We start from the raw sequence: 11,764 nt of genomic DNA, 5'->3' as shown, positions 1-11,764 counted from the left end.
GAATGGGCCCTCAAAAGGCCCTGGGTGCCAACAAACCCCAGCAAAGCAAAAACAGACCAAAAAAAAAAAAAAATCATACAGCAAAGGAGAGGTGTTCAGGGGACACATTCAGTCCCTTTTCCTTCTGCCTTTTTTTTTTGTTGTTGTTGTTGTTCCAAGCATTGGACTCGGGGGCAATTCAACCACTGAAACACATCCCCAGCTGGGCTTCGTTTTTTAGTGTTCTTTTTTTTATTATTTTTTTTATTTATATATGACAGCAAAATGCATTACAATTCTTGTTACAAGGGCTGGGATGTGGCTCAAGCGGTAGCGCGCTCGCCTAGCATGCGTGCGGCCCGGGTTCGATCCTCAGCAGCACCACATACCAACAAAGATGTTGTGTCCGCCGAGAACTAAGGAAAAATAAATAAATGTTAAAATTCTCTCTCTCTCTCTGTCCCCCTCTCTCACTCTCTCTTTAAAAAAAAAAAAAAAAAAAAAACAATTCTTGTTACACATATAGAGCACAATTTTTCCTATATCTGGTTGTATACAAAGTATATTTACATGAATTCATGTCTTCATACATGTACTTTGGATAATAATGATCATCACCTTCCACCATCATTTCTAACCCATGCCCCCTCCCTTCGGCCCCCCTTTTACCTTTTTTTTTTTTAAGGAGTTGCTTAGCGCCTCACCTTGCTGAGGCTAGCTTGGAATTCATGATCCTCTTACCTAGGCCTCCCAAGCTGCTGGAATTACAGGCATTCACCATACGCCCAATCCTTCTGCTTTAAATGTTTGACATCCCTCCCTGAGGATGAGTGACCTCAGAATTAGTACAGGTGGATCTCTGTGTGAGGAAAATAATCTGAGTTAATATTATGAGGGAAATTTGAGGTTTTTCTTTTTTCAGATTAAGAAAATACCAAGATTTCTGGGATCATAAAATTCAAAAATGAAAAGAACATGAGAGAGAATCAAGATGAACAGGGCCAGGCCCATGCAAAAATAGTCTCCTTCTATCCCCACCGCTTGTGCAAAGGGAAATTCTATAACCCACAATTTGGTGGTTTATAGGCCAAATATGGCCCACAGATGTACTTAATTTTGCCTGCATGGTTTCAAACAAGTTTGCAACAACATTGTAGAAAATAGTGCCATTTCATGGCCGGGATGTAGCTCAGTTGGAAGAGTGCTTGCCTTGTATGTACAAGGCCCTGGGTTCAATCCCCAGCACTACACACACACAAAAAAGAAAATAAGTTGTGCTATTTCAGCTGGGCTGCTCAGGAGGCTAAGGCAGGAGGATCTCAAGTTCAAAGCCAGCCTCAGCAATTTGGCAAAGCCTGAGCAACTCAGTGAGACACTGTCTCTAAAATACAAAAAGGGCTGGGGATGTGGCTCAGTGGTTAAGCACCCCTAGGTTCAATCACTTGTACCAAAAACAAAAAGAAAGCTATACTATTTTATATACAAATTCTGTCTCTTTGTGGAACAATCAGAGAACTCTGGGCTTGTCTTCCTATGCAGCAACAGGCAGCCAGTGCTAAGTGTAAAAGCCTCTTCAGACCCATATGAAGGATCTGAACTCTGGGCAGAGCAGTCCCACATTAGCTGGGCTCAGGCTATGAAGCCACACTGCCAGGGTTCACAGCCCCAATCATCCTGTTGCCAGCTTTGATTTTTCTAGAAAAACAGGAAACTGAGTGCTTGTGGGTAAAATCCTCTGATTTTATAATACAAAAGGCTAATTCAAAATAATCAGCAGGCCAAACAAGTCCTGCCATTAGGCTAGTCCAGCATAGCACTGGCATTTTAATAACTGTTTCTTAACCTCAAAACAACTTATCCTACTGCTCTGGATTCCACCTCTTTGGTCAAGCCAGACTGCTCACACAAATCCCTCTGCAGAGTTTCAAAGAGGGCCTAGGCATACCTGCACTGTCACCTGCATCTGGCATCTGTGGGACACAGCCTGTCACCCTCCAGGAGCCTCTGGTACCAAACAAAACAAACAGAAACAATATGTGAGACCTGTCTCCAAAATCAAAATGAAACAAATAACAATAGCCAGGCCCAGTGGCACAAACCTGTAAGCCAAGCAACTCAGGAGGGTGAGATAGGAGAATTGCAAGTTTGAGGACAGTCTGGGAAACTTAACCAGACCCTGTCTTAAAATAAAAATTAAAGACTAAGGATATGGCTCAGTGGTTCCTAGAACCAAAACAAAATGAAACATTATATCTCACAGAGCTGGGCAAGGTGGCACATGTCTATAATCCCAGTTACTCAGAAGGCTGAGGCAGAAGGATCTCAAGTTCAAGGCCAACGTCAGCAACATAGCAAATACCTGTCTCAGAATTAAAAAAAAAAAAAAAAAAAAAAAAAAAAAAAAAAAACTTGTGAGAACAGTTTTGCAAAAGAAGACCAATGAGGAAGAATTGCTCAACAGATTCTTATGTGTAATAAAGTCATTAAGATGGCACCATAGGGCACCCAAAGAATAGATCAATAGGAGAGTGAAAAAAAGACCAAGAATAGACCTAAGCATGAGTGAGAATGTGGTATGTAGCAACACTAGCATTTTAAATTAAAAGGAAAGAGGGGACTATTAATAAATGGTTAGAATATCAAACTAATCATTTGGAGAAAAAGAATTCAGCACGTTCCCAGTAGCTAAGTCCCCCTGCAATCTCCCCAGAGTCCTCCTAATGTAGAGGCACACTGCCACATCCCAGGGACTCTAAAGGTTTAGACAAAGTCCCCAAACTTCCCTCAAGCCTGGTCATATTAACATGGCTTTCCACTTCTCTGTGTCTTCCTATTTCCTATTTATTTTAATCTACAAATGAAGTTCTTCTTTTACCAAAATCTTTAGGGTCAAGTGACACTCTTAAAAGATGTCCCATTATCTTAACTGTGGCTGTGGGGAATTCAGCTCTGTGAACCCCCGGGGTTCCTTGTCCCACCAGGGCTTCCCAAAAGAATGAATTTATACCAAAACATGCTGCAGATGAAACCAGGGTTCAAACAGATTAAATGGCAGTCCTTCAACGAAAAGCATAGATGATAAATTCCCTTGTAATGAGAGTCCATGGTATACACCGACCGCTGCCTACCAGAGGTAGGGTGAGGAATGGCCTCCACAGTGCTCAAGAACTCATCTCTGGAGAAGATGAATACGTGACCTGCCATGGCAAAAGGAACTTGGCAGACGTGGTTAAGGACCCTGAGTCCGGGAGATAGCCCTTTTATCACAGTGGTCTTGACAAGTAAAAGAGGATTCGGGAGGGCGAGAGAAAGAGGCAAAAGACAGAATCAGAGGCAGGGGAGATGCTATAGCCTTCAAGACGGAGATGTCCTGGGGAAGGAAATACAGGTGGCCTCCCGATGCGGGAACACGCAAGGAAATGGGATCTTCCCTGAACTTCCACAAGGAGCCAGCCCTGCAGTCACCTTGAGTTTAGTGAGACCCATCTGCACTTCTCACCTCCAGAACAGTAGGCTCAATTTGTGTGCTTTTAAGGCAGGAAGTCCGTGGGCATTTGTTACAACAGAAACAGAAAACTAGCACTCAGCCTCTGCTCTCTCCCAGTCCCTTAGCTAAAAGCAAATGAATGCAAAAAAGATTCAGGACAGTGATGCGCCTGCGGTGGCGCTTGTTCCCCAGCTTTCCTGATGGGCAAAAGGGCCTAGGAGGGGAAGGAGAAGTTGACACAATGGGCAGGAGGCCGGACTTGCAGGAAAGATCCTGGAGAGGGGGTGCTGCTGGCGCTGGACCTCCCCACCTCTTCCTGCCTTTTCTTTCCTGTTTGCAACATGGGCTGCCGGTGCCCGCACTGCCTGCTGCCCACGGGCCGCCCCGGGAGCGAAAGACCCACGGCCAGCGCCCGAGCGGGGCTCCGGCCTCCCGACCTCCCGGCCCCCGGCCCTCCCGGGCCCACGCCCGCCGCGCTCCGAGCCCCCACTCACGCCCTCCAGCACTTCGTAATTGGCCTTGTTCTGCGCCTCAGTCTCCTCCTTGTGATGCATCAGCTCGTGGATGTCGCTGACCGTCGCCGCTCGGGCCCCCGACAAGCCTCCACTCTGCCCCACGTCCCTATCCGACGTCGCGGGCCACTGTCAGGAATCCTGGACGCCCAGCTTCCGGGTTACGGACCAGAGGAGACAGGGGCTACGGCTCCGTCCGTGGGTCAAATCTCTTCGGCCATCAGAGAACGCCGGAAGAGGTGAGGGGCGGAGCTATCAGAAACCACACCCCTGTGAGAACCCGTGGTCTTAGCACTAACACGTGGAGGCCTGGGTTCTACTGTAGCTCTGAAGAAATGCGCGCAGGCATTGGAGTTGAGCTCACACCAGGTGTCCCATTTTCGTTTGTCATTCACGCAACAAACATTTTTGAGCGCCTGCTGTATGTATGTGCCACAGAACTCTGCCCTGGCGCTCCAATTCAATTCTTCATGTCTTCAGAGTCCTTAAAGATTTACAAAATACATCCCCACCCCTCAATCCAGTTCAAATCCACTCTCTTGACACTTACAATGATCTGTGTGACCTTAGATGAGCTACTTCGCCTCTCTAAGCCTCAGTTTCCCACTGTAAAACGGTATAGTGCGTCGATAGCACTCTATATCACAGGGCTGTCCTGCCAACAATTATTCTGAACGCTTCCTATCTGCACACGCTGTCCTGGGTCTGGAGTGATGAAGGTCTGTGCAGTAGGTATTATGTCCTCTATAAATTGTAAAAATACTAGCCATGAGAGGCTGGGGGCATAGATCAAGGGTAGAGACTTGACTAGCTTGCGCCAGCACGGGGTGGGGGTGGGGGATAATAATTATTTATCAAATACTTACGTTATGCCAAGATATTGTTCTGAAATCAGTGTCCAAAATGTATCAATTCACCAACCCCATGAAGCCAGGAACATTATTATCCCCACTTGACAGCTCAAGAGACCATCGCAATAACCCACTTGTCCAATTAGCAAAACGGGAAGCCCACGTTCCAATCCAGCTGAACCAAACAATCATACTTAACAGGTGCAACCAACAGTTTGCAAAAGAAATAGAACTCTACACTAGTCCTCCTATATGTTCTTCAGTCCTCTCTTTTAAATAAACTAACATTTTAAACAGTGACATAAAAAAAAAGAGAGAGTAACCAAATGTACATCCTCACATGTGTCCCTAATATTCTGCACTGAGCAAGACACATCACCCTATGAAGTATTCGAACATGTTTGGCCTGAATCTAGTCATGGAAAAACACCCAGACAAATGCAAAGCAAGGAGACATTTTTTTTTCAAAAGGTCAATGTTGTAAAATGCACACAATGAGAGAGAGAGAGAGAGAGAGAGATGGGATGGGATTAGCTGGATGATTGCCTAAAGAAAAATACAGACATGCAAGAATGTACAATGTGTATTTATTGATTGGATCCTGTGTCCCTCCCCTGAAAAAAAAAGCTATGAACAATATCTTGGGACTGCTGGAGAAATATTGTTGATGTTAAATTTCTAGATTTCAGTGCTTGCACTGTGGTTATATAATATCCTTAGGAAGTACACAAGAGAGAAGACTTATTTTCATGCATCAGAAAAAAATATTATATATATGAATATATATTTGTACACAATTGAACAACAAAATAAATACAGGAAAACAAATAATTGATGACTGGGTGAAAATGTAAATGGTTTTATACTATTTTTGCAAATTTTTATAAGTTGGAAATCATTTTCAAAACAGAAAGTTAAAAAATCTTTAAACAGAAGAGTAGAAAGAAAACTTATTTCAGTAGGCCTCCTATATTGATACCCATTCCTTGAGTGTATAGTGGATATTTTCTTTTAGTGAAAAGCAGTAGCTTTTAGATATTTTGGGGCCAATTAGTGAGATTTGAATATGGACTTTATGTTAAATTCTAGTATATCAACATTAAATATTTTTAATAAGATCACGGCATGGCAATTACATAAAAGAATCTACTTATTCAAAGTGATTAGTGATTTCTGCAACAACCAAGTGGCTCAAGAAAAAAAAATACAAGCAAGTGGGGAAAAGCAAAATGTAACAATTTGTAAATCTAAGTGAAAGGTATACCAATGTCGGTGGAAACTGTCTTGCAAACCTCTGAGGTTTTAAATTTTTCCAAGTAAAATGGAGAGAGAGAAGATTTCCACCAGGGCCAACTGAAACCAGAGCTATTGTGTGTCACTATGACTTTTGTCATTGTCATTGTGGTTGTGATTATTGTGGGAAACCTAGACCCTGTCCCTTGTACTGCTATCATAGTTTCAAATCCATTATCCTCTCCATCTCCACTCTCATCCCTGCCCCCAGTCTTTCCCTGATTGCAGCAGCCTCTGAACTGGTCTCCATTTACCTGCTCCCCACAGCAACCAGAGGAACCTTTCCAAAGAGGACATTGTCATTCTGCTGCTTAAAGGACTTCAACGGCTTTCTGGTGCACTTTTCTTGTCCTTCAAGATCCTTCTGATGGGGCTGGGGATGTGGCTCAATCGGTAGCGTGCTCGCCTGGCATGCGTGCCGCCCGGGTTTGATCCTCAGCACCACATACCAACAAAGATGTTGTGTCCGCCGAGAACTAAAAAATAAATATTAAAAAAATTCTCTCTCTCTCTCTCCTCTCTCACTCTCTCTTTAAAAAATAAAATAAAATAAACCTTTAAAAAAAAAAAACAAGAAAAAAAAAAAAAAAGATCCTTCTGATAGCTGCTTGCTTTCAGGCCCCCAGGCCCACACCCTCCACTCCCTCTTTCCCCCACAGTTGTTGGCACATGAACTGTGCACTCCCTTTGAGCCCTGGGTCTCAGTGCCTGTTTGTCTCTCCCCTCCTGCATCCCAGGCCAGACTTCAGCTCCTCCTCCAATATCCGGCTCCAACATTGCTGGCCCTGGGAATTATTCTCTGACCCACCTCAAAGTGGACGATTTTCTGCACTTTCCTACCCGGTATTGTCTACATATCATGCCTCAGGATTCTGCAGGAAGTCTCACCAGCAAGAAAAGGCGTTGCCCTCAGGTGTTGCCCTCAACTTTGGATCTCTCAGTCTCCAGAGCCATGAGCTGCATAAGTCTTTATTCTTCATAAAGCACCCAGTCTCAGGTATTTTGTTATAGCAACATAAAACAGACTAAGACAGGTAGGCAGCTCTTAGGGAATCTAGAAGGAATTTTAGCCATCCCCTAGGACAGTGGCCTTCAGTAAGGGAACCCTGCTATGCTAAAACAATATGAAGTAGAGAGAAAGTAAAAGGGATACCAATCACAGTTGTCAATATTTAAGCATTTGGAAAACTAAGTCAGAGAACCATACAATAAACAATCATATTTTTATACACAAAGTCAGCTCCCCTGTACGTTCGAAATGATTGCATGAGAATGGATAAAGGTGGTTATGTAGGTGAATGTAACAATTAATTTGAATTGTCAACCTGATTAGATTAAGAGATGCGGAAGATTAAAAGGATTCTGAGTGTGTGCATGAGGGTGCATCTAGGAATGATTCGCATGTGGGACAGCAAATCAGAGTGGAGACCCTCCCTCAGCAAGGGCAGCACCATCCAATAAGATGGAGGTTTAAATGGAGTAAAAGTTTAAAGAAAAAAAAAACAGCTGCAGTTGCAAGTTTGATTCTTCTTGAATGGGTTCTTGATTGCTGCTGTGAGCACCTGGGGATAGCAGACCCTCCCTCCTTCATTCTGCCAGTGATTCTTCAGGAAGTTTCCAGAAGCTTTTGGTCTCCAACTGGCGTAGCACTGTTGATCCCTCTTGTTCTGAGCTGTCAACATCTTGGACTTCAAAGCTACTGGTTCCTCCAGTTCTTTAGCCTTCAGATAGCCACTGTGGACTATCCAGCTTCTGGTCATGTAAGGCAAGCTAATCAATCATCTTTTTTATAATCATACTTTCTGTTGATTTTGTTCCTCTAGAGAACCCTAATACGGTAAAGTTGTTAATATTTAGTTCCTCTGCAAAGTGTGGGGCAGGGGAGAAAGTAACTTAAGAATATTTATTAAATGCTAATTCACAGTAATTTTTAAAGTAACGGGGGGGGGGTGTGCTTAACATGAATGATGTTCTGGGTTCAATACCAAGAACCAAAACAATAAAGTAATAACAAGAAAGAAATTGTTTGGGCTGGAGCATAGTCCAGTGGTAGAATGCTTGCCTAGCTAGCATGAGGAAGCCTTAGACTTGGGCCTCAATACCCTGGAAAGGCAAGAAGGAATTGTTACAGACGGTGAAGCTACATTCAAGTGAGCTGGATCACCCTGGATTCAGTTTGTAATGGTAAGACTTAGCAACAATTTAAATGTTTTGTTCTAGGAAATGGTTAAAGAAATTGTGATACAGTCTTTCAATGGAAACACACACACACACACACATACACACACACACACACACACACACACAGAGGCATGAGTACAAACATGTATACTTATTACCATGAAAAAAAGTGTTACAAAGTATATGTAAAAATTATCTACAGAAAAGTATCATATCCATACATGTGGATCTATTTTTAGAAAGTAGTCTGTATAGATATTACCATGAGGTCCACCAAGGTTGTTTATAGTTAAAGGTTATTAGTGGGTTTGCTTTCTTTATTTTTTCCTCTTTTTTGTTTAATTAACTATACACTTCTAGTCATATTCAATAAAAATATGATTTTACAATTTTAAAAAATGCATGGCAGGCATGGTATACCCTCCTGTAGTAGTCCCTGTGACTTGGGAGCCTGAAGCAAGAGGATTACTTGAGCCCAGGAGTTACAAACCAGCCTGGGCAACATAGCAAGAACCTGACTCTTTTTAATTATTGTTATTTTAGATGCTGATGAACCTTTATTTTATTCATTTATTTATACGCAGTGCAGAGAACCAAACCCAGAACCTCACACATGCTAGGCAAGCGCTCTACCACTGAGCCACAACCCCAGCCCCTGACTTTTTTTAAAGTGCACAAAATTATAAAGAAAATTTGCCTGTAATCCTAGCTCTCAGGAGTCTGAAGCAGGAGGATAGCAAGTTTGAGGCCAGCATGGGCAACTTAGTGAGACCCTGTCCCAAATAAAACAAAAAGAGCTGGGATATGGCTCAGTGGTAGAGCACTTGCCTGGCATGTGCAAGGCCCTGGTCTCAATCCTCAAGAGTGAAGGAAAAAAACAAAGGAGCCAGGCACAAAGGCACACGCCTATAATCCCAGCAGCTCAGGAGGCTGAGGCAGGAGAATCACAAGTTCAAAGCCAGCATCAGTAACAATGAGGCTCTAAGCAACTCATTGAGACCCTATCTCTAAATAAATCACAAAATAGGGCTGGGGATGTGGCTCAATGGTGGAGTGCCCCTGAATTCAACTGGTACCAAATATAAATAAATAAATAAATAAAATTTTTTTAAAGGAAAAGAAAAATTTAAAAGCCAATTCAATTCATCTTATTGAAACAAGATTCAGAAAACATAAAATAAGCCATTTTAAAGTGAAAAATTCAATGGCAGTAAGCACATTCTCCATGTTGGGCAGCTCTCACCTTGGTCTAGTTCCAGAACATTTCTTTCCACCAGCTGTAAGGAAAACTCTGTACCCATGAGCAGTCCCCGGTTTCCCTAGCCCCCCAGCAAGCACCAGTCCACACCTTGTCTCTGTGGACCTGTCTGTTCTGGATAATGTCATGGAAATGAAATTCAAAAGAATACAATTTTCAAGCCAATGGTTTCACATAAAAATACAAATGTCTAAGTTCTCTTGAACAAAATCTGGCCATGCTGGGCCCATGTCTGTCCCCACAAGCAACTGGCTGGAACTGTCATTGTCCTTTTTGATACACTGGGAAGCAATTCCCCACCACACCATCAGCTCTGCTCTCTGCCGTTTTCCAGGCTCCTGGAGCACTGGGGGTTCAAGTCCCTGCCACTGGCCTCTCACACCTCTTCCATTTCTAAGAAATCCTTTGGGTCTCCAGAGGCAGTGAGGTACACCATGAAAGCTGAGAAACTAGGACTGAGGGGAAGGAGAAAGGAATCCCAGCTCCACCTGCTGGTATGAACCCCTTAGCTTCTCTACAACGGGGGGTACAATAAGACAGACCTCACAGGGTTATGTTGAATGCAGGTGCATTGCATTGAACACATTGCCACCTCTGTCCCTGTAGGTAATGGAGACACACCACAACTCTCCCTAATATTTGGAAATGGGGATAGGGGATCCAGAGAGGTTAAGCAATATATTGAAGGCAACTGAGTAAATCAGAAGCCAAAGTGAACTCCCCTTTGGCTTCTGCCAAAAGTAAAAGTCAGCACTTCACAGTAAAAGGAGGGAGACGTTTGCAAGCCTGGGGACTGTGGATGGCGAGGGTACAGGCTGGAAGGGATCAATGGCTGGTCTTGAGTAACTCCACCCATGGCTTATGCAAGTAACAGAGCACTGACGTGATGGTGATGGTAGTTTGGACTGAAGGGAAAGAAAACCCCTTTGATATGCCCTGGGCTTTGCTGCCACCTCCCCCGGGCCACCGATTTTCTCCTTTTATCCCCTAGTCATGGGGACCTCCCACCCCAACCCTCAGGCAACTGCAGGAGGGAGAGCTGCAGGAACTCAGAAGAACGTCCCTTCAATTCCTCAGGAAGCCTGTGAGCCGATTTTAAAAAATATTACTAGAAATTAAGTTACGTTTAAAAATCAAGTTTAGGGCTGGGATTGTGGCTCAGGGATAGAGTACTCGCCTAGCACGGGCGGGACCCGGGTTCGATCCTCAGCACCATATAAAAATAAAGGCATTGTGTTGTGTCCATCTACACCTAAAAAATAAATATTAAAAAAAAAACAAGTTTAAAAGCAGCAAAACACCCCACAACTAAATGATTAAATTAAAGCTAATAAATGTTCAAATCTCATCACTTCTGAATTATTTCACTCATTTTTTAAATAACATATACTCCTGAGCTTGTTTACATCTATAACAACCATGTGATGTGTTATTGCACATGGCTTTTTTTTTTTTTTTTTTTTTTTTGGCATTGGGGATTGGACTCAGGGGTGCTTTACCACGGAGCTACATCCCCAGTAATTTATTTATTTTTTTATTTGAGTCATGGTCTTACTAAGTTGCTGAGGCTGGCTTTGAACTTGCCAGTCTCCCATCTCAGCCTTCTGAAGAGCTGGAACTTCAGGGTGCGCCCCGAAGGGGGCTTGGCTCAGCATTTGCTAGCCACAGTGGACCTCTTGCTGAGGTTCAGTTTTGTCTGTAGAACTGGGAAACAGCAGTGATGCCAGAGGATTAAGCAGGCACTATAATGGGGGGGGGGGAGGTGGTGTGTGCTGTCCATCCATGGCACAGGGGGTGGGGGATTAGGGCTGGTCCCTAGAAACAGACCTCAAAGTGAAAGGTGACTTAGGAAACCACATGGGTGAAAGGAAAGGGGGGAGCTGCACTGGGGAGAAGTCAAGGTGCAGACCTAACTGGGACTTGGCCAACCCTCCCAGGAGCGCTAGAAACAGACCTACCAGGCAGACTTGTGCCCCATTCCACTCAAATAGCCCAATCTTCCCATGCTCTTGCTCAGCTACCACATAGAGACTGCCTGGGAAAAATGTGGCCTCAAGCAGCCTCTGCAGCTGAGGCCGACCCTATAGGAGGTGACATCTGGCCTCTCTCCCCATAGCTGAGCAGCAAGTGAGTCCTTCCTGGTAAAGGAGTAGGCATGTCTACTCTACCCCCAAGGGTACACTGACTTTAGAGAATTTAAAAT

General features: G+C 43.8%; 1 long non-coding RNA gene across 1 annotated transcript; it reads right to left on the bottom strand.

Moving 5' to 3' along the window:
* Positions 1-203: 203 nt before the first annotated feature.
* On the bottom strand, positions 204-4,214 carry LOC144375250 (uncharacterized). The gene is made up of 4 exons (XR_013434838.1): positions 3,961-4,214; positions 1,925-1,983; positions 721-838; positions 204-395 (listed from the first exon to the last, which is right to left on the bottom strand). It is a non-coding gene; the product is annotated as an uncharacterized LOC144375250 (long non-coding RNA).
* Positions 4,215-11,764: the final 7,550 nt, after the last annotated feature.

Source organism: Ictidomys tridecemlineatus, chromosome 2 (assembly GCF_052094955.1).
Source record: "Ictidomys tridecemlineatus isolate mIctTri1 chromosome 2, mIctTri1.hap1, whole genome shotgun sequence".
Lineage (NCBI taxonomy): Eukaryota > Metazoa > Chordata > Mammalia > Rodentia > Sciuridae > Ictidomys > Ictidomys tridecemlineatus.
The sequence above is the reverse complement of the archived record's forward strand: the minus strand, read 5'-3'. Positions and strand labels throughout refer to the sequence as shown.